At 42.3% G+C, this 22,591-nt stretch overlaps 1 protein-coding gene and 1 non-coding gene across 2 annotated transcripts in view; both read right to left on the bottom strand.

Moving 5' to 3' along the window:
• KIF26B (kinesin family member 26B) overlaps window positions 1–22,591 on the bottom strand; it is a 505,242-nt gene that overhangs the window by 284,715 nt on the left and 197,936 nt on the right.
• TRNAC-ACA (transfer RNA cysteine (anticodon ACA)) lies at window positions 17,642–17,713 on the bottom strand. Its single transcript has one exon. It is a non-coding gene; the product is annotated as a tRNA-Cys (tRNA).

Genomic DNA, 22,591 nt, shown 5'->3' with positions numbered 1-22,591 from the left:
TGTTATTTTAAAAGTCCATTTTTTTCTGTCTATAACTGACAGTAAAATATGCAAAGTAAGACAAGTGAAAAGGAGAGATACTTAGAACAGCCAAAAAAGAAGTCTATGTCAACAGTTCTAAGAGGTAAGTTAGAAAGTGTTACTGATCAGACCCTCTACCAGCCTTCAGAACCCTTGCTGTTATTGTTTAGTCGCTCAGTTCAAGTCCAACTCTGTGTGACCCCATGGACTATAGCCCACCAGGCTCCTCTGTCCATGGGATTTCCCAGGCAGGAATACTGGAGTGGGTTGCTATTTCCTCCTCCAGGTTATCTTCCAGCAGGGATGGAACCCGTGTCTCCTGCATTGCAGGCAGATTCTTTACCACTGAACCACCAAGGAGCCACAGCAGCTTCTTAAATACAGACCACTGTGAAGTTTCTTCCATTTGAAATTGCACCTTGGGAAAAGGAGAGGTTAAATTTTTTTCCATTTAACTTTTTTCCCATATAAAGAAGCTATGTACTAGGTTTTTATAACTTTTCAAAAAATGTTGTCTCCTATTACTCTTCCACCATCCCTCAGTTTCTTAGCATACGTACTAAAAAAAAAGACATTTATACAGGGCATTTTAAAAGGAAGGATTAAACCAAAAACATCATTACTGTATCTCTGATTTTTTAACCGAGTGAGTTTGAGTGAAAATCACTCGGTCGTGTCCGACTCTTTGCGACCTCAAGAACTGTGGCCTGCCAGGCTCCTCTGCCCAGGCAGGAATACTGGAGTGGGTAGCCAGTCCCTTCTCCAGGGGATCTTCTCAACCCAGGCATTGAACGCCGGTCTCCTGCAATGCAGGCAGATTCTTTACCATCTGAGCCATTTAGGAAATCTCTGTATCTCTGATTTTTTAAATAAGTTTTGGCAAATTACTTAGTTTCTCTGTGGTTAAATGTTGCCATCTTTTAAAAAAAAAATCACCCCAATAATTCTAAGTCTGTGTTATGTCTTCCAAGTGTGAGGAATATTTTTTTCTTGATGTGGTACTCTATTTAATAATGCATACTGATGCATGTTAAGCAAGTTGTTCTGGAGGGCAGAGACCAGAGCTGTTGAATGTATTCTTTGCTGAGCTAACCAAAGCGACGTGTGCATAGAAATCCTTAATTATCCCATGTGTTGCTGCTGTTGGCTCATAAAATGCATGCACGCACTGAAATAAGGGCTCTGAGTAAATGTAAAGGTATTTTTCTCTGTTTCTAGATTCATAAGCGTGTGTTGTCTCAAGTCAAAACAAAGACCCTCAAGATGATGACATATTTCCTCCTCGAAGACAAAGGCAAGACCTTCTTGGCAATAAGTCAGATTGACAACAGGAGAATTTGAGGATGATCTCAAAGTCTTTGATCTGCTTTTGTATGTTTTTGTAAAAAACATTTATTTGTTTGTTTTTATTTATTTGGCTACACTGGGTCTTAGTTGCGGCGCGTGGGATTTTTACTTGTGGCATTTGAACTCCTAGTTGTAGCATGTCAGATCTAGTTCTCTGACCAGAGATCAAGTCCAGTCCCACTGCACTGGGAGGGCAGAGTCTAAGCCACTGGACCACCAGGGAAATCCCTTGTGTGTTTTAAATCAAATAAAGAAAAGTCAACCATGTATAAAATGTACATTCAAAGTTCCTTGCCCTTCTCCCTTCCACACCATATGTTTCTTAGAACGGGAGTGGCTTTGGATTCCAGAGAATCCTGCCTTGGTTTTCAAGTGAACCAAAGGATAAAAGTAAGTGAAATATACCCTAAGATTAAAAGTATTTTTATCTATAGATTTAGAATAAGGCACTGAGACGACCAATGAACTGTAATAATGTCACTGTTAAAAGATCTTCTAAAAGAGACATAACAATTAAATGCAAACTAATCCTCCACCAAACCTTGTACTGGAGGAAGACAGTGCTATACAGGACATTATTGGGTCAATTCGAAAATATTGGAATATGGGTGGTAAAGTTATTTACCAAAGTTAATTTTACTGAAGTTGAAAACTGCTCTCTGGGGCTTCCCTGGTGGCTCAGTGGTAAAGAATCCATCTGACAATGCAGGAAACACAGGTTAAATCTGTGATCCGAGAAGATCCCACATGCCGTGGAGCAAGTAAGCCCGTATGCTACAACTACTGAGCTTGAGCCCTAGAACCTGGGAGCCACAGCTACTGAAGCCCACGTGCCCTAGAGCCTGTGCCCCACAACAAGGGAAGCCACTGCCACAAGAAGCCCAAGCACCCCAACTAAAGAGCAGCCCTTGCAGCCAGGAAGACCCAGCACAGCCAAAACTTCATTAATTAATTTTTAAAACTCTGCACTCTGGCTACACGAAAGAATATCCCATTTCTTAGGAAATACACATTGAAGTATTTAGGCATAAAGGACTGTGGTATATGCCCCTGACTCGCAAAGGTTCAGAAAAGAAATGAACCATAGTTAACCTAAGTACAGGAAATATGGGTATCCTTTGTACTATTTTTATTTCTGCAAAATTTCTGTAAGGTAAAAATTATTTCCAAGAAAATTCTAATTATTCTAAGAGTGAATATACATGGTGGGGAAAAAAAATTCTTCTGAGCCATATTTTTCTTTTAGGAGTTTACATTGGCCAATCCCTTGTCCTCTCTTCCTAATTCCCACAGCAAGCCTCTGGGTTTGACTGCAGAAGATGGAAAGCGATGACCCGGCTCCCACCGAGTAAAGGGCCCACCTCTCTCCTGGGTTACCCTGGCTCCAGCTCTGCGCTCGAGGCCCTTGTCTCTCTCCTTCGTGGAAAGAACGTGGGCTCTGGGCGCTGGGTCTCACATGCGCCCAGATGTCCTTCCCACACTGTCATTTCCATGGGGAGAGACACGGGATGAGTCTGTCAATGGTTAATGCAATCTTCACAGTGGCTCTGAAAGCTGATAAGACTCCCTGTAAGGAGATAACCGCAGGCTCCTAGGAACCCCGGCTGCAACACTGCTGCCAGGATGATAGCCAGGATTACGGAGGGTCAAGGCACCTCTGGGGACCCCCAGGGCCACAGAGGAAAGCAAGTGGCTTGTGAAAGCATTTTTGCTGCCTTCCCTCGCCCCACCCCCTGAAAACCTACTTACTTTGAAACAAACGAATCCTTCAGTATTGCGCTAAAACTACTCCAAGTCAAAGAGAACCAGAGAAGCAGAGCAGGGCCAAACCTTAATGGTCAAAAAGTCCACCCTCTCCCCTGATGCAGGGGTACCTTTCAGGCTACTGGATCACTCAGCCCCTTTTTGGGATTCCCCAGCGACCAGACGGGACATTCCTCACGTTGTAAGGCAATACACCCCACGACTGGATAACTCTGATTGTTGGAAAGTTCTCCTTTGTAGTCAGCCAAAACCTGTTTCCCTAAAATGGACGATGGCATCACCGACTCAATGGACATGAGTGTGAGCAAACTTCGGGAGATTCTAAAGGACAGGGAAGCCTGGCATGCTGCAGTCCATGGGGTCACAAAGAATCGGACACGACTGAGTGACTGAACAACAACTGAACAAAAATGAAAGAAATTTGAGAGCAGAGAACTTTCCTCATTGGTGCCTTGACGGCAGGCAACAGAAAAAAATAACTTGGGAATGAATGAATCAATTAATGGATAGTCTGCACAGTGGCTCTTTTCTATCCTCAGGAGCAATGAAAAGCATCCACTATATCTTCTAAGACACAGCATTTCAAGCACTTGAAGATAGTTTCATGTCTGCCTGTCTTCTCCTGTCCACTTCCCATAACTGTGCCTCACACTACAGTTTATGAAACCAGGCCAGTTACTGTCACTCACCTCCCTATGCTCCTTCACAACTCATTCATTCATTTATTCATCTGTTTCCAAAAGAAATTTGTCACGTTACTTTTAAAAAGAGGCAAACACAATAAAATTAATAAAATGGTTAGGCAAAAACAGGGTCTAGAGAGATCTAACGTGCCAAACAAAAAGTTTGCTCGTTTTTTTATGACTGATTTTAAAACTTGACACTAATGTTTCTGGTGCAAAAGCAAACAGAGAAACACTCTGAGTCTCACAACTCTGTATTATGAGGATGAAACAGACCAGCTCCTTGGGGGAGAAAAGGTGACTCCCTGTGTAAAGGACAGAGGTCTTGTGTAAGGCACTGGAAACCAGGGACGCTGAGCCATGCAATGGAAAATCAGTGTTCCTCCTCAAAATTCACGGCAAATGCTGAGCAAAATTGAAGTAATTTTTTTGTAGTAATTTCTGATGAAAGCTTGAAGGTAGATCAAGACACAATTCTTGATTATAGAAAGGGTTAAGTTGACTTGGTACAAGTGCACAAATATCTTCTTCAGTATTTTAACCTTATTCTAAGATGTAGCAGAATAGCTGGATAACCTGTAAGTCCTATTTTAAATTGTGCTAAGTCACTTCAGTCATGTCCAACTCTTTGCAATCCTGTGGACTGTAGCCCGCCAGGCTTCTCTGTCCATGGGGCTCTCTAGGCAAGGATACAAGATCGGGTTGCTGTACCTTCCTTCAGGGGATCTTTCCAATTCAGGGATCAAACCATGTCTCTTGCATCTCCTGCATTGGCAGGCAGGTTCTTAACCCCTAGCGCTACCTGGGAAGCCCATTTTAAATTGTTGACCCTTAACCAAACTTCTCATCCTCAGGGATTCTGAGCCCTGGAGAGAAGAAAGCTTCAGATCATACTCTTGTGTGAGTATAGTATACTCATTCTATATTTTTGAATTAGGGGCTTCATACATTTTAGAGACCAAATAAACAAAAGGTAAAGTTCATTATTTTGTTATAAAAATGAGGGTCCTAACTAATGATGTCACAACCCTGCTGGGAAACAGAAACAGGCCACAGAGGTACCTGCCCACAGAGCCAGGGTTTCCCATAGGACATAGCTGGGGAGGGCAGATGCGCTGTTGTTTATTTTTACAACAATCCTGCTAGGTAAAAATAGGGTTTCCGTTTTACAGATTCAGAGAGTGAAGATGAGGCTGAGAGAAGTTTGCCAAAGGTCACAGAGTTAGAAGTAGCCAGATCTAAATGTCCAGAAGGATCTAAATGTCAAGCTGTCTGGCTCCAAATTTTGTATTTTTCCCAGTTTCACCTGGCCTCCCTGGGCCACAGTAGGACAAGTAAATACAATGTCTATAATGTTGATATAATGACATAATTGGGGCTTCTCAGGTGGCTCAGTGATAAAGAATCTGCCTGCAATACAGGAGACATGGGTTTGACCTCTGGGTTGGGAAGATCCTCTGAAGGAGGAAATGGAAACCCACTCCAGTATTCTTGCCTGGAGAATCCCATGGAGAAAGGAGCCAGGTGGTCCACAGTCCATGGAGTCTCAGAGTCAGACATGACTTAGCAACTGAATAACAACAATGATAATTATGAAGCTTTAGGAGTTCACCAGGGTGCCCTGAGAGTAACATCAGGTCTAGGCATGATGTGCTGGTAAGGATTTTAAGAGCAGGAAAAATATCTTGATTTGCAGCATTGCCCATTTCTAAAGATGCAAGTTCTCCCTCCATGGCCCAGTCATGGGCTCTAGCACACCACTGGGTCTGCAGAGCTTATTTCCAGGTAGCAGAGTCCATGGAAGTCTACCTGCTCCTGGGTTGCTTCTTAGTGGACAAGGAAGGTCCATAGTTTCCTGACCTTGTGTTGCCACCACACTACCAAACTTATCTTTTACTTTTATGACATAAAATGGCCTGTTTCTGGAAAATAAAAGGGAAAGAAAAGAATGAACTAGTCAACTAAATCAAGATCATAAAAAATTCCATCCTGAAAAACCAGAACATCCTTGAAACGCCCCAAAAGTCTCTTTATCTTCAACACATGTATCTGCCCACATCTACTTGAGTTTGAACCTGATATTACATTATGATTGTTCAAGGTTGGAACGAAAATCAAGTTGCTTACTTTTCTGTTAGGCCTATATATTGCAGATACTGGTAAATTTCTTAAAATAAATAAATAACTTTATTCAAGAAATAGGAGCTGAATAAATGCTTCTTTGTCTTAGCAAATTCATCTACTAATATAATACAGAAGGTACTTTTATTTAATACTGAGTATGAAAGTTATTTTTATGCTTTTTAAATATTTTAAAAAAAAAACCCTTCTGGTTAAACATGGTGGGCTCAATACATGCACTTAGGACTGTTCTTTCCTAAAACCTTAATAAAATGACAATAAAGAATACTTAAGAGGATAGAAACTTACAAAGCTGAAGAAAATGAGAAAGGAAGCAACTGCAATATAATTATGTAAGCTGGAACCCAAACAGGTGAGTAGCAACTAAGTCAGCAGACCCAAGAAAGATGAGTCCCAAGCCAGTGATAGTCAAGTTGCAAACAACCCAGTTTACACCTTGAAACCTATAAAAGGATCAAGAGTTGACAGCATCACTGGAAGTAAACGTGATTGAACTAAGTCAAAGGGATTGATTTTTAAACTCTGTTTAAGAAGTAGCTAGAGCTCCCTAGATGTCCATTCTCGACAGATGAATGGATAAAGAAGTTGTGGTACATATACACAATGGATATTACTCAGCCATAAAAAGGAACACATTTGACTCAATTCTAATAAGGTGGATGAACCTAGAGCCTATTATACAGAGTGAAGTAAGTCAGAAAGAGAAAGACAAATATCATATATTAATGCACATATATGGAATCTAGAAAGATGGTACTGATGAATCTATCTGCAGGGTAGTAATGGAGATGCAGACATAGAGAACAGACTTGTGGACTCAGAGTGGGAAGGAGAGGGTGGGACAAACTGAGAGATCACCATTGAAACATACACATTACCATACGCAAAATTAGACAGCCAGTGGTAGTTTACCGTACGAGGCAGGGAGCTCAAATCAGGTGCTCTATGATAACCTAGAAGGGTGGTATGAGGTGGGAGGGAGATTCGAGAGGGAGAGGACATAAATATACTTATGGCAGATTCATGTTGATACATGGCAAAAACCAACACAATACTGTAAGGCAATTATCCTCCAACTAAAATAAAATAAAATAAAATTTAAGAATAAAAAGGAAAAAAAGAAAATGTAGTTAGAACTCCAGATCCCTTTCTCTGCTCCGGGTGGTTGCACCTTCCCACCCTGGCAGAGTCTAAAGGTTTATTCTCTGAGATGATAAAACCCAGGGTCTCTAGACTATAACCCACTAAGCACAGTTGTATGTAGGGAAGTAATTAAGGAGGAATTAACTCAAAGTTTACATACAGAATTTGAGATCTCTCTTGTCTTCCTCCTCTCGGGTCCCAGAAAACTAGCACCCACCAGGTTAGAAGAAGAGTCTTTTCTAAGGGAGTTGGAACAACCCCAAAGAAAAGAACTAAAGAAAAAATTTTTAATGTTTCCTTTAGGTCATTGCACAGGTAAAACCAGACTCAGTCCCCTTCCATGCTCCTCCATTCACCTATTTTGTGCCTCCTTCATAAACATGATCAGTCAGCCAAGGAGCACCAAATGTTTGAAGAAAGCATCTAAGACAAAAGAGAATAAAAAAACCATCTTGAGGAAAGAGAGACTACAGAGGAAGGAAAACTAAGAGAGAACAAAACAAAACCCACTTTCAATAATATTCTCAGAGAGATGAATGAAAATATTATATCCATAAAGCAAGAATGGAATGCCATTTAATAAAGGAAAATTTGGAGAACAATAACAACAACGACAAAAAGAAGCTCTTGGAAATTAAAACTACGATAGCAAAAATGAAAATCTTAATAAAATGGTTAATAGATAAAATTGAAGAAATCTTACAGAAAATATGGGAAAATGAAAAAAAGTGTTTGGCAGATAGAAAAGCAAAGATAATTTTTTTTAAACCAGACCATAAGACCTAATAATAGGAGCTCCAGAAAGAATAAACAAGGGAAATGAAGGGGAAGAAAATTCTCAAAGAAATAAAATTTCCTAGAATAGGTTAACATGATATTGTAGATAGAAGGGTCAGTGAAGTGCAAGAACAAAGGATAATAATAGATCCACACCAAAACACATCTCCGAAATTTAACATTAGGGATAAAAGACTCCTTAAGAGAAAGCAGAGACAGAGATGAGAAATGTTGTATATAAATGATCAAGATTCAGATTTTCTGCATAAACACTGGAAGTTAAAAAGTCGTTAGAGAAATACCTTTACAATTCTGAGGGGAAATGACTTGCAACCTAGAACTCTATTGTTTAGTCGCTAAGTTGTATTCTACTCCTTTGTGACCTCATGGACTGTAGCCCGCCAGGCTCCTCTGTCCATGAGATTTCCCAGGCAAGAATACTAGAATGGGTTGCCATTTCCTTCTCCAGGGAATCTTCCCGACCTAAGGATCGAACCCAGGTCTCCTGAATTGGCAGGTGGTTTCTTTACCACTGAGCCACTTGGTCTCTTCTAGACAAAAATGATTAATTAAGTGTCAAGAAAGAATAGAGATAGTTCAGATCCAAAATATCAAAATTTACCCCTCTCGTATACTTCAAGGAAAAGTAACTACAGTTAAATGGATCAACTGTAAATACCCTTTATATGTCATAGCAATACCTTTCTATAGCCTTTATATGATCATAATAATCGAATCAAAATTGTTGGAGCAATGGGAAGGCAAGAAATAAGCATATCTGTGGTGTAGGAATGGGGTGGGTGGTGATGAAAGAAAATTAAATCCTCATGTTCCTCAGTGGTTAAGCAATTGGTTAGTGATTCTCAAACTTGTCAGTTTCAGGAAAACTTTGCAATCTTAAAATTATTGAGGATCATAAATATCCACATCATGATGACTCAGACTTGCTCCTCCCCAGGGAAGGCAGGAGACAGATGTGAAAGGAATGAGGGACCCACTCAGTCATGCTCCTGTTGATGGTGAAAATACATGGGACCAGATTAATTAGCACAGTCATTATCTTGGCAGTTTCCAAACACGGCGATAAATGCTAACAGCATCATATGTGCAAGGCAAGAGAAAAAAAGAGCAAATCTGGGCAAATCAAGACTGTGACATTTATGTGACTAGGCATTTAAAGGAGACATTTTTTTCTTCACTAATTAAAAGTGCATGATTCTAATAGTCACTTTAGTATTATTTTTCAAGGAAAAACATTTTCAATGTGAGCTACTTTTCTACTTCTCCCAATAGTATCGATTCAGAAAGTTATCAGGGCTTCCCTGGTGGCTCACTGTAAAGAATTCACCTGCAATACAGGAAACACAGGGAACTTGGGTTCAATCCCTGGGTCAGGAAGATCCCCTGGAGGAGGAAACAGCAACCCACTCCAGTATCTTTGCCTTGGAAATCCCATGGACAGAGAAGCCTGGCAGGGTACAATCCATAGGTGGCAAAGAGCTGGACACGACTGAACACATGTGCACACACTCATAGGGTTATCATGTAGATCATCTCAGAAAGTGTTGTTTCAATACTATGATAAAAATACTGAAATGTTCATATCACGGGCCTTTGTCCTGTAAGATTAAACATCTCAGTCTCAAGAGTTTCCACGTCACACCTTTGTCCTCATACAGATGAGCCATGAAAGACTCACCAGGAAGACGGCAAAGAGCTCTGCTGCTCAGGGTCTGACGTGAAAGTCATGGAACCAGAGGATCTTTTAAGTCAAGGATTCAAAATGACCTATTCGAGCCTCAAAAATATAAATATGTATTAGACCAAAGTTGGTAACTGGAGCCCAGGACACAACATCTCCTGAGTGAATGACCAGGGGCTGGGTGAAGTGGATGAGGGAGAAAAGTGAGCCTTGCACTTGGCCTCTGATGCTTTCCCCTCCTACCCCACCTGCACAGGGCCACAGCAACACCCGGTTACACTCCGGGGAGCTGTCAGGGCAGCCCTGCCTGCTACTAATGCAGGCACACAAGGGAAGCAGAGAGAGATTTTTAAAAGTGGAATCAAGAGCTAGTCAGGATAATATACCTCTACTTCCTCCAATAATACAACATTTACTCTTTATTTCTGGATTACTGTTCAGTTAAATAAATAGTTCATCTAATTCATAGCTATGTAAGTAACCAATATGAAGATGCATTTTTCCAGATACCCGGATGGACTCCTGTCTGGCTCCCCCTAGCATGGCGTCTGCGCTTCTGCCCTGGCGCTGACCCCAGCCTGACCTACGTCAGACTGCCTCACTGGGAAGTACAGGGAGCTGAGCCTCACTCATCTGTACTTTTCCACCCCTGACACCTGGCATGTTGTGAGTGTCTCAAAACACCGAATGAAAGGAAATACTGACTTAAATCTGTTCTTCGACAGAACTGTCTCCTCCTAGGATCAGGGAGTGACAAGATGATTAGTGATCTCTGTCATAGGTTAAGCTGATGAAGTTACTCACTTATCTTATCAATGGATGGTGTTAAAAAGGAGGTTGTTTAAAAGAGGAAACAATGCCAACACAGGTTGCAAATCTAGTTAGTGGGATCCTTGTGACCCTTGTAGTATTTATGGACACTGAGATCAGGGGGAGGGGGCAAGATTCTTCTTCATTGTGGGTGGTCAGGGTCTAGCTTCCTCACAGTTGCAACCCCAGCTGGTCGTCAGGAGCCCCCTAAGCCCACCATCCGTGGTCAGGGTCATAGAGCCTGCCTATCATCTAGGACACAAGAGTCACTCAGTGCCAATGTAAGCACACAACTGTCCGCACCCCCCAACACACACACACGTGCAGGTCAAGGAGAGCCACTTAGAACAGGCCATCACTCCTCACCGACCTTCTACATCAAGCCACACTGCTAACAGGCAAAGCCGTAATTTAGCTGTCTAAAGTACTGTACTTTGTACTTTGTACTCCCAGAACTAGTATGGCAAGATATCTGTCTCAAAAAATGTTTGCTGGGGGGCCTGCCTACCAGTGCAGGAGACACGGGTTCGACCCCTGATCTGGGAAGATCCCACGTGCCTTGGAGCAAGCAAGCCCATGAGCCACAATTATCGAGCCTGGGCTCTAAAGCCTGGAAACCACAGCTATGGAGTCCACATGTCACAACGACTAGAGCTGGCGTGCCCCAGAGCCTGTGCTCCACAACAAGGGGAGCCACCACGATGACAAGCCTGAGCACCGCAACTAGGAAATAGCCCCTGCTCACTGCAACTAGAGAAAAGCCCACACAACAAAGAGGACCCAGCACACCCAAAAATAAAAATAGAAATAAATATTTTAAAAAATGTTTGCTGAATGGATGAATAAATGTATGTGATTGTAACATAGTGACGCTGCTTTTCATGTCTATGTACTGACAAGGCAGAATGGTACCATGGAGAAGACATGAAACCAAAGCCAGAAGACCTGGGCTCTGCAAGAATTAGTTCCTCCCACTCCTCATCCACTCAGGAAAATACACACCTTATAAAACATTTAATGAATAGTCACTGTAATTAATACATTTATACCCATTAACCTCAAATGCTGCATTATGCCATTTACCACTGAGCCTATTATATGGTTAGAAGTTAGCAACTACTCTTAAGAGGTTGAAATGTTTGTGATTTTTAAATTTGTGACTTCCTTTTTAATTACTGTATTTTAGTTTCCATTACCTTTTCCGACAAATATTTTCTATGAATTGCTAACAAGTGATATAGAATTGACTGATTTTCATTGCAAGTCCTTTTATTTCCTTTGCCCACCCATTCTCAGAGATGCAAATAAACCATAATAAAATGAGATTATGAGGGTAGAATGAGGGGAAACATACGAATAATTTATAACCTATATAATTAAGTCTTAGAACACTCAAGAGGATGATTGTGTGATTTAAAATAAAATTGGAAGAAGGAAAAAGAGAGAAGGGACACGTGGGCAAGGTAAGGAGAATGAAGACTGGGGATTAGTAACTAAATAAGGAGAATCATCAGAATAGAACTTGTTTAATATTAAAGTCAGAAAAAAACAGAATTCCCTCAAGTTTATTACTAATATAAAACTTGTTTTTATGAACTTACAGAAATGCAATTTATCAAACTTATTTCAACAAATAACTATACACTGAATAAAATACTTGTTGGCTAAATTTTTCAGCGTTCAAAAATGTGGGCTTCCTCCATGCAGGTGGTGTCTATTCACATTAATTTGTACCTCAGTCTCCTCATCTTTAAAATGGGCATAACAATCTCCTTACTTCAGAGGACTGTTGTGAAGCTTGAGTGGAAACACACAAAGCAGCAAGCACAGTGCCTGGCATATGGTGAGAACTCAGTACGTGTTAGCTGTAATTATTATTCCTATTACTATGAAACGCTAGATCATTGATATGCACACAGAGCTGTCAAGTTGAGAGACAATGAACTTGGTAACTTTGGAGAGAAATCATACTAGAAATGGCTGAGCACCCCAGTAGGAGAATATAAAATGTTAAAAGCTCAGTTGTCTGTTCAAAGGCTGACAAAGCTGAGAGCAGAATGTGGGGCAGGGGGAACTCCAGTTTTCCTCTTTGCAAATAGAGAAACTGCCTACAGTCATGAAGTATGTGGGAAGACTTTCCGGGTGATCCAGTGGTTAAAACTCCACACTACCAACAGCAGGGCAAAGTGAAAATGTTGATCGATCAGCTGTGTCCAACTCTTTGCAACCCCATGGACTGTAACCCTCCAGGCTCCTCTGTCTATGGAATTCTCCAGGCAAGAATACTGGAGTGGGTTGCCATTCCCTTCTCCAGGGGATTTTCCGGATTCAGGGATCAAGCCTGGGTCTCCTACACTGCAGCCAGATTCTTTACCATCTGAGCCATCAGGGAAGCCGAACCGCAGGGAGCTCAGGTTCAATTCCTGGTTGGGGAACTAAGATCCCACAGGCTATGTGTCACAGTCAAAAGATTTGTTTTTTTAATGAAGTAAGTGGTAGAAGTGGGGATGGAATTAAGATTTGTGGTTCTTTGCACCTTACCATATCCACTGTACCCAAAGCAAAGGCCATTTCGATGGCTGAAACATTTTTGGCCCATTTTAGCCATCCAGCCACACGTTCAGCAACGAATCAGTGTATCTCTTCCTCAATAATAAATAGATCTGGAGCCCTTTTTCTAGAATAGTAAAGCTTCCAAACTACCCTTGTTAGAGGCCAGAGCCTTCTGCTTCTCATTTTTTCCACGAAGCACCAGCTACCCTCATCTTTTCTACTCATTACATGTGGACAAGAATTTTCATTCCTCTGCTCTCTGTCCCTCTCTTACCTCCTAAGGGCTCAATAGTAATGGTTGCTGCTGCTAAATGGCCAGTTTCATAAACTGTGACTCAGCACTGGATTTTGAAGTGTCTGGAGGGAATGAGCCACCTAATGAACAGCAGCAATTAATCCCTCAAAGCACCTACACCATTGAAGCATTCTATCAAAAAAGATAGATTGTATTTTCCATCTAAATGGAGTGTCCATCTAAATGTCCTTAGAGGAGAACAAAACAACTGTTGTCATCAACAAAAACTCCAATACACAATCTTACCTGAAATAGGTTCTGATGCATCTTGAAGCTACAGAGTGAGCCCTGGGAAATAGCCATGTTCAAGATAACTGTCATGCTATGACAGCTGGAAACTGACCTCAGATACAGGACTGCCTCAGACTTCTGAATTCACCAATTCCATCACTTCTTTCCAGGCTTATGTGTGTTGTTCCAGGTATGTCTGTGTGTGTGTGTGTGAGAGTGTGTGTGTGTGTGTGTGTGTGTGTGTGTGTTTTCAGTCGCTCAGTCATGTCCAACCCTTTGGGACCCCATGGTCTGCAGCCTGACAGGCTCTTCTGTCCATGGAATTCTCCAGGCAAGAATACTGGAGTGGGCAGCCATGCCCTTCTCCAGGGGATCTTCCCAACCCAGGGATTGAACCTGGGTCACCTATGTTGCAGGCAGATTCTTTACCATCTGAGTCAACAGAGAGGCCCCCAGGTATATCTACCTCGCCTTTAAGTGTGTTGTTAGGCTGCAGGAAGGCAGAGAGTCATGCTCTAGGGGTAGTCAGTGGAGGTCAATTTTATAGAATCTCTCAGTATGGGATCTCATTTTGCAAGTGTGTGTGTGTGTGTGTGTGTGTGTGTGTGTGTGTGTAAAATTTCATTAATCTAGCGCTTAGAACTAAAAACAAATTCAGAATAAGTGAACCTAATCCTTAAAACAATCTTAGGAGAGAGATATAAAAGTGGATATTGATATTTTGTGCGGCAAAAAGGCACTCAGCTCATAAGCAGGTGAGCCAGACTATACAGGCAGACCTGGGTGCCCCATCCACTACCCCAAACAGAGTTCCATCTTCACTGGAGATCTCAGCCAACAGAGTCCTTTCCAAAGCATATGCGTTAGGGAACTTTCCTGATGGTCCACTGGTTAAGAATCTGCCTGCCAATGCAGGGGACACAGGTTTGAGCCCTGGTCTGGGAAGACCCCATATGCCACGAAGCAACTAAACCTATGTGCCACAACTACTAAGCCCGTGCTCTGGAGCCCACCAGCTGCTACTACTGAGGTCATGTGCCTAGAGCATGTGCTCCAAAAACAAGAGAAGCCACTGCGATGACAAACCTGAGCACCGCAATGAAGAGCACCACAACTAGAGAAAGCCCACACAAAGCACTGAAGACCCAGCACAACCAAAAATAAATAAATAAGTAATAAAAAAATAAGAAGAAAGCATATGTGTTAGGACATCGAATTTAAACATCTACTTACTCTGTTCAACAAAGACCACACTATTAACAAGGAAAGGGCCCTGTTGCCATTTATTAATCTTAGGAAATCAGTATAATTCATGATGAAAGTCCCAGTATTAGGCCTGTTCAGTCTCTCAGATGAGCTAAAACATGTCTCACTAGATGGCAGCATTGCCTCCACAGCCTTTTTTGTTCATTTTTGGCCCAGCTTTGTCTCAAGCTTTGTCCCCACTGGTCTCCCCACCTCCCAGTGAGAAGATGTGATGTAGGGCATTCGTTTCTACACGAATGCACAAAGCAATACAATCTGAACGTGGACTTGCAAGTCCAAGTGACCCAGAACTGCCCACAAAGATATGTTAACACAGTGTGCTGTTGTGGGTGGCCCTCCCCAAGATGGGGAATGTTGGACCAATCTGAGGTGTTGGTCCCTTCCCCTGGGAGACAGGGGGTGTGGAAAAGGTCAGTACACAGGAGGCTCTTTGAATCTCAGCTCTGGCATGTTCGAGCTGCTGTGTGACCTTGGGTGAGTCACTTGACATTTCTGAGCCTTGGTGTATCATCTGTAACTCACAAGGGCAGCCTTCCCGTCTTGCTTTCACTGGGGTCTCTAGGGACTGTTTGCTTTAACAAAAAGGGAGCCTGTCAAGAACAGGCTAATGGATTCAATCTTTCCACTGATACTGATCCTCACAGCCTAAGCCACAGGGACCAAGGGAAACCAGGCTTGCTAAAGTGATGGAAACTGTTAGACTGGCTCAGGTGTGTCATGGAATTAGAAAACGCCTGGTCACAGCCTTGAATATGACAGGTCTGCTGCTATGCTTGCTTTTCACGTGGTACCTTTTTTCTCCCCAGAATCTCAGTCCTTCCTGGGCACTCAGATAAGCTATTGAAAGAGTATGTTAACTCTTTGTGGCCACTGGCGCAGCAGCAATGCACTAAGTGATCTTCAGAGTCCTAAAAATGGTGACTAATGTGCTTCCTAAACACCTAAATTACTCCCTGGGAGTGACTTAGGCATATGAAACATATGACTCATTAACTAATCTTCACAAATACCTCTATAAGATAGAGGCATGCTAATTTGTCACGCTAAAGACTGTTAGCACAGTCAAATCTCAATTTAAAATTAATTAGGTGTGTGCCTGGGGTGGGATAGGCAAGGAGCAGACCTGAAATCTCCAAGTTATTGGAGATTTCAAATTATGTAATAATTTCAGAAGAAAGATGACAAATAAAGACACAAGCAGATAATAAGAAAGCTAGAATATTACATTTTATTATATGTGTAAACTAAGGAAAGCAAGGATGAGCGACCTGAGGACTATTTCAAAATGCTTGTGCAACGGGAGTCATGAGTCAGGACTGAATAACCTCATATTTCAAATTAACTTCAGAATAATGAGATTTTACTCTTTTGGATTCTTTCAAATGCCACCCCTCTACTATTCTGTAGAATTTTAAATTATTCATGTTTATACACTGTCGCCCCTCCTCCTTTTTAAAAAAAAGAACCTTCAAAAATGGAGAAAAATGGGTCCATGAGCCTTTCAATATTTTATCAATTTACTCACTAATGGTGGGATGAGATCAACCTGTTTAGAATGTGACCTTCTCTTGTAAGATGTGGTGCACATACAGAAAGCTGGTTTCTGGTCATACGTGGAGGTGGCTGACATTGTTGGAGCTGGGTGACATTTATTTAATGAGCTTGATATCATTTTATGGTTTGGGTCTTGTTTTTTCATGCACTACCGGCTTTTACATAGGAAAAGAGGACCCTGATTCCATGCAGTCTTGAGTCTAGGGAACCTGAGTTGACTGAGGGTAAGATGGCCCTCAAATGTCCAGTCCCTTCACCGAGGTCTCACCATGTGTTAGACCTGATGCTGTGTTCAACATACATCATTTTTGTATAACCGCCATAACAGCACTGCAACCGGCCACTCTGCAGAGGAGAAAATACAGACACGTAACAGTAAGAAGCCTGCTTGAGGTCACACTGTAAGCAAGGGAGCTAGACTTTTATTTCCGGTGCATGAACAGCAAATCTAGCGTGAACCAATATCTAGTCCCTCATTGTTTGAGACTTGGATAAAATCACTGATGAGTAGCAGTCTCAGACTCCCCCCTCCCCAGAATCTGTTCACTTTGTCATTTTAAAAAAGCCACAGCCATTGTTCACTGTGGACCTGTGGACGGTGGGTGATCTGAGTTCCTTTCCTCAGCTCTATAAAGAAAAGCCAGTGTTTTGCCCAAGTAAACCAGGGCTAGGAGGATGGCCCAAATCGGAGAGATGAGATGAGATGCTGTCTAAAACAAAGATAACCGCGAAAAGGGGTCCCCATCCAGGGAATCCTCTCTCTGTCACGACTTCACCTCCCTCGCACAGCCATCCTCAGCTCTGCCCTCCACCCCGGCCTGGCCTGGGGGAGCTGGACGAGAGGGTGGGCCACATTCCCACTGCTTCTCACCTCCCGCCCACCCAAAGGACCCAGGGAGAGAATAAGAAACGCTTTTAAGTAGCACAGCACCTTACTCACAATTTTTAGCCTCTTTCTGGACCCTAGAACTACTGCTGAAGGAAAAAAAAAACCATGAACCATTCCACCAACCTAACCCCAGCAATCAGCTTGGTCAGTAGGAAAGGAATGGAAGCTTCCTGCAATGGTCAATTAGGTAGGGCTTCAGCATAAGCTGACCTACCCCAGGGAGCGCTCCAGGAAGTACTGTTTACATGTATACCTACGGCTGTAAAAGCACATATAATGGTATGTGTGTATAAAAGCATATAACAGTATTATATGCATAAGTTCAGAAGCAAAGTGAAGTGAAGTTGCTCAGTTGTGTCCGACTCTTGCGACACCATGGACTGTAGCCTACCAGGCTTCTCCATCCATGGGATTTTCCAGGCAAGGATACTGGAGTGGGTTGCCATTTCCTTCTCCAGTAGATCTTCCTGACCCAGGGATTGAACCTGGGTCTCCCGCATTGTAGGCAGATGCTTTACCGTCTGAGCCACCCAGGAAGGCCATGTTCAGAAGAGGAGGTTGTTATTCCACAAAGAAACACATGTGAATATTTTTTCATTTCGTCTGACTTGAAGTATTCTCCATCTGTACAAGGGTGTGTATGGATATGACCTTCTCCCCCGCTTTCTTTATTTTGCCCCTTGTATATTTTCCCCTTCCCTTCAATCTTCTCTAATCACAGGATAGAACAAGAATGTGCCGCTGTTGACCAGCTGTGAACATCTGCACCTCCTCCTTTCTCAGAAGTGGGACCAGCAAGGGGCGAGCATGGGTTGCTCACCTCCTCAATACTACCATCATCTTTCACCCATCTGGCTGGCATCTATCTATCTGTAGTCAGAAGAACAGTGACCCCAAATTCACGTCCACCCTGAGCCTCAGTGTGTGACCTTACGTGGAGCCAAGATCTTTGCAGATGTAATTAGGTAAGGGTTGGGATGACATCATACTGGATTAAAGCGGGTCCTAAATTCAACGACCAGTGTCCTCATAATAAGAGGAAAGTGACAGATGGAGGAGAAAACCATGTGAAGACAGAGGCAGAGACTAGAGTGACACAGTCAGAAGCCAAAGAATGCCTGCTGGAAGAGACAAGGAAGAATTCTCCCACAGACTCTTCAGAGGGAGCATGGCCCTGCCAACACACCTTGACTGTGGACTTCAAGTCTCCAGAACCATGAGACAATAAATTTTTGTTACTTTAAGCCACTTAGTTTGTAGTAATTTTACTATGGCAGCCCTAGGAAACAATATACTGTCTATCATCTGTCTGTTGGTCTATCTATCAGCAATGTTCTCTTCCCTATACTTATTACACCACTGCCAGATAAACGGTTCTTCAAAGCTGGGGTTCTGTGCCCTGGCAGTTCAAACCAAAGCCTGGGTCCCACCTGAGATATTCTGATTTCATTGGTCTGGACTGTGGCTTAGGCACCGGTAGTTTTCTTTAAAGCCCTCCTGGCAAGTGATTCTAGTTGAGAACTCCTGCTGTCAACAAGGAAATCTTTCCATTTTCCTGCTCCAAAATCTCCAGGGATTGTCTTCTGCCTACCGACTTAAAAGAAAAGGACAGCAGCTAACAACTTCTGCTCTACAGCTGCCAAGGCGAACCCTCAAAACACCAGATGACATGAGACTGAATACGGGGGCAGTTCTGTGAAACGCCTTCAGTCAGGACAACAGACACGACAGAGAAGATGGGCTTCCTTCTACAGACATTCCTGCCAAGTCTCTCCTCACTCTCCCACTCCCCAGCTTGGAATGTTTTCTGCAGTTTCAACAGTATGAGATACTTACATAATGGTAATTACTAGCTGCTGATGGAGAGGGCTGTGGCGTGCTTGTTATTACGATGCTATAACAATAGGGAAATCTGAGACAATTGAAAAGCAACCGCGCAGTATGAGTAACCTCTCATTCTGTGGAGGCACCCAAATGAAATAATCTGACTTGCTAATGCACTGTCTGATCCACTGGGTAATGTAGTTTGTTGTGTGGGATGAAAAGCCCATGTTCCTGGCCATCCTGCAGGTTTCCACAGCAACTCCTTGGTCTGTATACCTCATTAACTTCTCCTACCAAGCTTCACAGCTACCCAGTGCTTTCCAGGTGTATTAGTTTCCTATTCCTGAAGCAAATTACTGAACATTTAGCAGCATAAAGCAGCACACACATCCATTCTTTACTCCATGAAGTCCAGGGTGTCAGACATCTAAAATGGGCTAGATGGGCTGCTTCTTTCTGCAGACTCTAGGGGAGAATCTGATTCCTTGATTTTTCCAGCTTTTTAGAAGTTGCTTTCACTGCTTGGCTTGTGACCCCTTCCTCCATCTTCAAAGCCAGCGAAGTTTCACCTTCTCTCTTCTGACCTCTGCTTCATCCTTACATCTTCTCTTTGTGACTCTGTTCCTCCTGTCTCCCTTTTACAAGGACCCTTATAATTGGAACCACCCAGATAATCCAGGATGATCTCTCCATCTTAAGATGCTTAACTTTATTGTATCTGCAGAACCTCTTTTATTTTGTAAGGTAGCATATCCATAGGTTTCAGGGATCAGGACATGAACATCTTTGAAGGTCCCCTTCCAGCCTACCAGGCTTCCCTGATAACACTGGTGGTAAAGAACCCGTCAGGCAATGCAGGAAATATAAGAGACAAGGGTTCAATCCCTGGGCTGGTAAGATTCTCTGGAGAAGGGCATGGCAACCCGCTCTAGTACTCTTTTCTAGACTATCCCACGAACAGAGAAGCCTGGCAGGCTACGGTCCATAGGATTGCAAAGGGTCGGACATGACCAAAGTGACTTAGCACACACACACTAATTCAGCCTACCACCCAAGTAAATGACTAGGTAAAAATTATTTTTGGAATTTATTGATGAAGTGTAAGTGTTCCCTTCAGCCCATGGCCCTGCCCATACTTATAAGAGGTGATGACTCTTTCAGAATTTCACCCTGAGCACCATATTCTTGAGAAATGCTCTGTCTGTGACAGAAGATACAAACTGATCCCTTTTCTTGTGCCCAGGTTTGTCAAAACGCATAAAGATAAATAACACTCTTTTGGCCATCTATAAACAGGAGAAAACAAAAACTCATGATGTCAAATGATCTTTCCGATGTCATAATTTATCAAATTGCAACACTTTATGTTATTGGCCTGGTTGGACAGAGTAGCAGCAAACTGGCACTAGGGCTGGCCCAAGAAAGGCATTTTGTGTATTTCAGTAACAGGTGTCTGAGCTCTGCAGGGCTGCAAAGAACGTGAATGGGCATCCTCCACTACTGACACAGGGCAAACACCTGCCCTATTTCTTTGTGAAAAGTGGCTCAGTGAGGAAGGAACATGTATGCTACCTCATCCCCCAAGGCAACAGCTCTACTCTCCGTGTGCTTCCATCACAGTCAAAGCCTCTGAACACTGGAGCACAAGTGAGCCTCAGAGTCCACCCTCCTCTTCCAAGGGCACCTGGAAGTCCTCTATAAAAGGATCAGCACCAAGTCTTCCCAGAGCTTCTGACTTCAGAAGACCAAGGCCTGGATACAGCCAAGATCCCACAGTTTAGCAAGCTTGGAGCTGCTTTCAGGTTGGTGCTGCTATTGCCTTGCTCTTGCCTGTATCTTCAAATACAAAGTCCAATAATGCCTCTGCAAGAATACTGGAGAGGGTTGCCATTTCCTTCTCCAGGGGATCTTCCAGACCCAGGGATCGAACCTGGGTCTCCTGTATTGCTGGCAGATCCTTTACCATCTGAGACACCAGGGAAGCCCAGGCCTCTGCTTACTATATACAATTAACTTCTAAAGATACGAGACAATCCCACATGACTTCAGCCAGAGTTCAGTCTGGAATTATTCCTAACATTGATTCTAATGGATGTTTTTTGAGAAAGCAGGATAACTTTTATCAAACACATATCCTCAAATAAAGGAACGCACAATGAACACCTCATCACATTAAGGATTCATCAAGGATTTATCACTTATGTATTAATTTAACATACTCCTGAATTTTCTTGACAACTTCAATTTATCAAAGTCCCACAAAATAAAATTCTTCAACCCTTTCAAATGTCCCTATTTTGAGTGTGACATCAAAAAACCACCTGGACTACTTTCATTGCACCCAAGGATTTACTGACTATCATTAAGATACTTCAGGTTAAAGATTAGCTTGGAGCCAATTAACTGGTGGTTTCTACCCAAAACCTTGAGGTCTGGATAGGCCTTCTACCCTGGAATTTTTTCCTAAATTTAAGGCCAGTCAGGAGAAACAACTTTAGTGTTTCCTTGAGACTGGAACTTTCCCTAATGAGTATCCCTTTTTTAATATATGTTAGTTGCTGTCAGAGATACGAGAATAAATAAATCTATGTTCTCAAGGAACAAAAGACATCAAACAGAATCAGGAAACTCTACCCAAAAGAAACTTCAAATCTCTTGGCCTTGGTTTCTAGACAGCTGATAAAATATGTTCATACTTTTTAAAAAATTGTTCTCTTGCAAGGTAGGGATTTCATTCATAAGGAAAGAGACTAAAATATTAAGCTACTAAAACAAGATCCAACAGTTGGAGGAGTCATACTCTTGAACTAGGCAGAACCATCTCTAAATCTCCCACCATGGTGCAAAAGGCAATTACTATCCTACAGAAGTGGATTCTAACACGAACATTCTGGGATTAGAGTATTATGTGTAAAGTCTTTCCTGTAAGTATTTCCTGTAATAAATGTAAATTGGGAAAAAGCAGTTGCCATTCAAAAGAGGTATATAATTAATCTGTGGTGAACTACAAGAAATTAATCCAGACATGTCTTCTCAAAGCTAAAATTCATGTGATAAAATGAAAATTCTAGAGCATTGCACTGTGTTAAATGTCTGCAAGTTAATAAAAGAATATCTTTCTTTGAAACAGTCCACCTTATCAACTTCTGTGAAATCAGCTTGCTATGATATTTAATGAAAAAAATTATCTGTGGTTTGTTCGCCATTTTTTATATAATCTCAGTGCTTCCTAAATTACTATTTTTCTTACCTGTCTGGATAGGTTCTTATTTATCTGCAGAGCTTATAGATTCCCACTCTGGAGGTAGTCGAGAAAAATGAAGGATCTAGCAAAAGAGAATCAAGAAATTTCCTACTGCAGCCTTTGAAGGCTGCGTCCCTGGGGACTCATATGATTAAAGAATCCGCCTACAAATGGTCGGGAAGATCCCCTGGAGAAGGGAATGGCAACCCACTCCAGCATTCTGGGCTGGAGAATCCCACGGAGCTTGGCGGGCTACAGTTCATGGCATTGCAAAGAGTTGGACACAACTGAGCGACTATCAGTTTCACATTTTTACTTTCACACACACACAGTGCTGTGGGAAACA

Source organism: Odocoileus virginianus, chromosome 11 (assembly GCF_023699985.2).
Source record: "Odocoileus virginianus isolate 20LAN1187 ecotype Illinois chromosome 11, Ovbor_1.2, whole genome shotgun sequence".
In the NCBI taxonomy this organism is placed as follows: Eukaryota; Metazoa; Chordata; class Mammalia; order Artiodactyla; family Cervidae; genus Odocoileus; species Odocoileus virginianus.
Note: the sequence above shows the minus strand (reverse complement) of the source record. Positions and strands in the feature narration are given on the sequence as shown.